At 33.5% G+C, this 6000-nt stretch overlaps 1 protein-coding gene across 19 annotated transcripts in view; it reads left to right on the forward strand.

Annotated features, from left to right (window-relative positions):
- Positions 1-2721, forward strand: part of LOC110101602 (cell division cycle 20.2, cofactor of APC complex-like) — a 41393-nt gene extending 38672 nt beyond the window's left edge. For 18 of the 19 annotated variants that reach the window (XM_028698847.1, XM_028698848.1, XM_028698846.1 and 15 more), the window contains one exon: positions 2317-2721. The gene's annotated coding sequence lies outside the window, so the exon portion shown is untranslated. Of the gene's footprint in view, positions 1-332 lie in introns of all 19 variants that reach the window. The other variant, XM_028698849.1, reaches the window with a different exon arrangement.
- Positions 2722-6000: the final 3279 nt, after the last annotated feature.

Here is a 6000-nt window from a genome sequence, read left to right on the forward strand (position 1 = left end):
AAAAAGGAAAGAAATAGAGGGGTCCGCAGAGAAGCAGGGGTGCAAATTTTCAGAGCCCACAACTTCTCAACCACTTATCTTACTTTTTCAGCCATTACTCTGACTCGAAATAAAGAGTGTAACTCTAATATTAGTTGTTGGGAAAGTCTAACCGCACAACAAACACACAAAAAAAAAGAAAGAAAAAATGCAACAGAAAGAAAGAACACCAAGATTTAACATGAAAAAATCTGAATCCATGAGAAAACCACAGAGCCACTTCACATCAAGAAATTCACTTTGAAAATCGAGAGAAATTTGTATAAATCTCTCTACTCTCTCACTCTCTGCAGTGTCGTAATGCTGTATGATCGTAAGGCAAAAAAATTTTGGGGTGCAACACACCCTAACCCAGGCAGAGGGAGGACCCCCAGCAACCCCCGGCGAGCTCAATCAATGGAATTGTGGTTCGAGGCAGCAATACGACTCGATTAATCGACACAATCAAATTCCACGCTGAACTAACATACAACTCTCAATATAGATGCAGGATGCTCTGCTTCTTCTGTAGCTCTTTCAATAGAATAACAAAATAGATGCTGAGATTTATTAGGGAGGGCAAAAGTAATAAGAAAGTATTAATGGATGCCTCACTTGCATTATCTTTTTTTTCTTGTATCTCTGTATGTACAGATTCATAACTATTATGTGTGACATCTTTTAGTTCAATAGTTGTTGAAGTTATGAGCTTCCTTTTGCAGAGCTGGAGAGAGAAAGTCGTAAGTAAGAAGCTCATAAGAGGAAGTTAAGCTTATTAGAATTTATGGAATCTCTTTATCCTACTTCAACAACTAATGAATATAATAAGTAATAAATTTATGCAAACTCTTTTCAAATTAGTAGTTACCTTCTTACCAAACAACCAAATTAAGCAAAAAGTTGCAAACATGGCCAATGACAACAAAAGTTCATGAAACAATTGTCGGCATATCTAAGTAGGAATGGTATCAAGGAATTCGGTCCTTTGCCCAAAACTGGAGTTGTTCCTTTAAACTAAAGCCACTCTGAACAACCATAGAGGCCTAATTTCTAACATCATTACTCATTTTGGAATGTTTGGCTGCATTATTTTATACAATTCCAAAAGCAATTCATTATCAGGCTGTCAACATTAAAAAAAAATAAAAATGGAAATTTGTATATATATAGCCCCTAAAATATTAGGATTTTTATATTTAACATTTAAATTTTATTATTTACATCATCTAATATTTTGTTAATGGATTTCACAGTAGAATCACTAGATCTAGTCACACACATTGTTGAGTCAGTTGATGTATTCTCTGAGAATGTTCATGTGCGGCTTAGGCTTCATTTGGGACGGCTTTTTTACTGTTTCTTAAAGTAGCTTTCGAGTACAAAAATTTTAATTTTTGTACTAAAAAATTACTCTATGAAGCAGAAAGAAAATCATCCCAAATGAAGCCTTCCTCTTCATCGTCGCATGTCATTGGACCACAGCAGGCAGTAAGAGCCGTGTGTGTGTATTATACAATTATTTTATAATATCAACAAAAGTTAACATTTCAACAGGAATTAGAAGATTATCTACAACGAAACATTAAGAACTACAATAATAATAAGTGATTACAAACATTTATTTTTCAAATTACAGCAAAAAGATCTTCAACTGATACTTCAAAAAATAGAAAAATCCCTTAAACAGAAGAAAGATCATAACTATAATTACAATATAGATTGCTATAACAATTTTAATCTGTATTTTTTATAGACTAATGATTCCTTCTAATCATATCATTTGCAATGTAATGTCAAATGCTGCATCATCAACTTCATCAATCAATTTGAAGTGATTACTACAATCCTTTCTTTAGTTGTTGGAACATCTGAAGTCTTCTTTCACAATTCTCTTCTCCAGAGCAAGAGAATGCAAGACATATAAGCTTTGTCTACACAAAATTTTATCGTTTAAGATGTATTTTGATGCTGATGAGTTACTTCAACTCCTTTTTGAACATATAGTACCTGTTGGTATTGTATGTACGCTTGAACTCAAAGAACTAAAAGTAAACCCAAGCTCTGCTTTCATCTGTCGAAATCTTCCACCATGCTTACAGTTCATCTCTGAGAAATCTATTTTGGCTTCTGACTCTTCCGGTTTTGTTAACGGTTGATGGAGTTACCTTACCACAAGCCTATTCAGCGGCCATCAACTTGCATCTCGATCTTACTGAAACGTTCATAAATCTGATTTCATTTTGTCTTACCGAATTAATTTTCCTTTCTTTTGACTAATCTTTTTATCATGGATGCCAGAGCAAAATATCACTTTTTAGGCCGTTTCTCTTCCAAGTTTTCCTCTTCACGGCAAGGTGGTCGCCATAGATTTATTCCTAATAGATCCTCAATGAACCTTGACATCACCCATTATCAGTTAATGGCGGCTCCAAGAAAGGAAAAAGAGAACAATTCCGGGATATCATCGTCAGGAAAAGGAAAAAGGGCCTACAGGGAGATTCTTGATCGCCTTCTTTTGCAGAATCGAACTAGGATACTAGAATTCAATAGCAAGCCTTGGGCACCACTGAAGAGATATTCCCAGCAATTTTCTTTGAAAAGCCCTTTGAAGAATAAGAGGTATATTCCTCATTAATCTGCTAAGAGGGTATTGAGGAAGATTTTTATCTAAATTAAAACCTGCTTGATTGAATAAAAAAAAAAGAAATATTATTGCTGCTGCGCTTGGAAACTCAGTTTACTTGTAGGATTCTGGTCTCTCGGATCAGCTTCTGAATCGGTGACATTTAATGATCATGTTAATCCTGTGAAAAGAAATTTTCATTCTCTAAAATCTAAATCAAATTTCATGCTACAAAATGCTTTGTAAGCCAACTAAAAAGGTTAATCAAAAGAAATAATAACAATTAATTCTGTAAGACAAAAAGAAATAAGAATTATGAAGGTTTCAGTGAGATCGAGACGCAAGGTGATGGCAGCTGAAAAGAGTTTAGCGTAAGGTAACACCGTCAATCGTTCACAAAACCCAAAGAGTCGGAACCCAAAATAGATTTCTTAGAGACGATCCGTAAACTTGCTGGAAGATTTCGAAGGAATTGCAGTGGCCAGTGAAAGCAGAACTCGGCTTTGGGCGAAGAAGAAAGCCCTTTCTCAACGGCAGAAATATGATTTAAAATTTTAAATGGGCTCTGCTCCCTGTAGAAGTTTTTAATTTTCTATGATGCATTTTTAGAAAGGTTGCCAAATAAGATACAAATTCAAAAATCAGACAATAAGATATTTAGGAATTTTCTGTTCTTGAAGATTATGAGCACGCTTGGACCGGCGGCCCATGATTCTTTTTTGGTAAGCCATTTATATTGCAAAAATGGACTCCTGGTTTCGTTCCAAAGCGTGAAGAGTTTCCCTCCATTACTCTTTGGATCAAAATCATGAATATCCCTCTATCTCTTCGGACGTCGGAAGGTACTTCTAAACTTGCTAGATGTGTTGGTATTCCTATTGTTGTCGATGCCCTTACTATTGCTAAAACTCGTTTGACGTTTGCGAGAGTTTGCGTCCAAGTCACCAGTAATTCCCCCTTACCTGATGAAATTTTCTATAGTGTTGAAGGAAAAGCTTCTCTCCTAAGCAGGGTTGTGAAAACCGGACCGGACATCGAACCGGAAGGAGAGTTCACGATTTTACCGGTCGAACTGGATGACGTAATAAATAATAATATTATTAAAAGTTAATAAAATTAATATAAGAATTTTTATATGCTTAACAACTAAAGCTATTAAAAATATATATTTAACACCTAAACTTTTATATTTACTAATATACCACCTAAAATCCCTTTTTCCTGCTATTCTACTACATTGAAGCAATGAGATACTTGTATTCACTGTGAAAGGATGTCATTGATGGGGAAGACAGTTGTTGATAGTGATTTTTTATAATTTATAAAGCCCCAAAACATTTTCAAAAAGTTTAAAAAAAATCAGAAAAGTTGTCCCCCTAGAATCAATGTATGCTAAGATAAATAAGATCTCTACATTTTGTCGCCAACAATCATGATGCATACAATCACCATTTAGGCCAAGACACATCGTCGATGTTAAAGTCGTTGCTTGACATCACTACTAAGATTGACATATATTGTCACCAATAAGATTGATATTTATTATCACCAGCAACATTAACACTTATTGATGCCAATAAGGTTGTTGTCTACTATTGTCAATACCAACAAAGTCATCGCCTAACATTGTCATTAATAGCATCAATATTACCAACACTTGCTAGTACTAATTATATTAATATATGTCGATGAAGACAATAATGATTCTTATCGATACCCATAAGGCCTTCGCCCATTTTCTAGAATAATGCCAACATGATCATTGCCCCCACCAAACTTAATAAAGCCAACATATACTATCCAAATTAACTTTGAGATATGTCAACACCAACAATGTTAGTACTTGTTGACACCAATAAGATTGACATATACCTTTGCTAATAACATTGATGTATTTATTATTATTATTATTATTCATTAAAAAAAAAAAACATTGATGTATGAGATCACAACAAAGACCAATGAATGCACCATACATCAACCTTGAAGCTCACCATATTTAATAATGCTAACACTCATTGAAAGCAATAAGACTATTTTTGTTTTCTTTGCCAACAATATTTAGTTATTACAAAGTAGGTTGATGAACACTATTGACATTAACCCTTGTAACACTAATATGGTTGTCCCCTACTAATGACACCAACATCAATGCCTATAATTCCCATGGGTGCCAATTAGGTTATCATCAATCATTACCAACAGTGCTCTACTTCATAATTTTCATAATTTTCAAATAAATTTATTTCACATGTTTAGGCTATTACAATAATTGCTAATATGCTCATTACCACTGTCAACACCAATGCTAACACACATCAACATCAACAAATTCATCACTCACCATCGCTGGTAACATCGATACCCATTATCATCACCAACACCAACACAAAAAATATTATTGATTGCCATTAATATCTACATTAATGCCCACTACTAACATCAACACTATTGTTCACTGTCAATATTAATTTCAATGCATAATGTAGTCAACAAGGCTGACATGTGCCATTGATATTAACTTTAATGTACATTGTTACTAATAAGGTTGACATTAGTGTCCATTATCACCAATAAGACTAACACTAATCATCGAAACAAATGTTGATGCCCACCATCTACATCAATATGATAGTTGTTGTTTCTAATGAGGCTAACACCCATTGTAATAATAAGATTGGTGCTCATTGTTGCAATGGAGGTCAATACCCATTATCGACACCAATTCTTTCAACCTCCATTGCTAACAAGGCTAACTCTCACCATATTGATGCCCACCATCTACATCAATATGATAGTTGTTGTTTCTAATGAGGCTAGCACCCATTGTAATAATAAGATTGGTGCTCATTGTTGCAATGGAGGTCAATACCCATTATCGACACCAATTCTTTCAACCTCCATTGCTAACAAGGCTAACTCTCACCATAAACATTAAGTATAACAACTCAACATCTAATTTGAAAGAATTATTTAATTTATGTTTTAATTAATTTACTAAAGTTTTTATTTTAATTCATTTAAAATAAATTAACCCAGTGAAAAAAATTAAAATCATATAAATTGATAGCTTTCACTATGTATTCATTCACTAAACTCTTGTTTATAATAGCCAGAAGGACATTTAATACATTAATCTATCTTTCAGCTCCCAAATACAAAAGAATAGTTGAAAATAGAAAAATAAATAAAATCTTGAAACATTGATCAATCTCACTATACAAAATCCTGCCCCTTTCATAGTCCTAAAATCAAAATCACATAATGAGCTTACAAATTATTGCCCAACAAGCAATCAAATCCTATCACTACATTTAAGGCAAGGTATATATATATATATATATATATATATATATATA

This window comes from Dendrobium catenatum, unplaced genomic scaffold (assembly GCF_001605985.2).
Source record: "Dendrobium catenatum unplaced genomic scaffold, ASM160598v2 fragScaff_scaffold_1163, whole genome shotgun sequence".
In the NCBI taxonomy this organism is placed as follows: Eukaryota; Viridiplantae; Streptophyta; class Magnoliopsida; order Asparagales; family Orchidaceae; genus Dendrobium; species Dendrobium catenatum.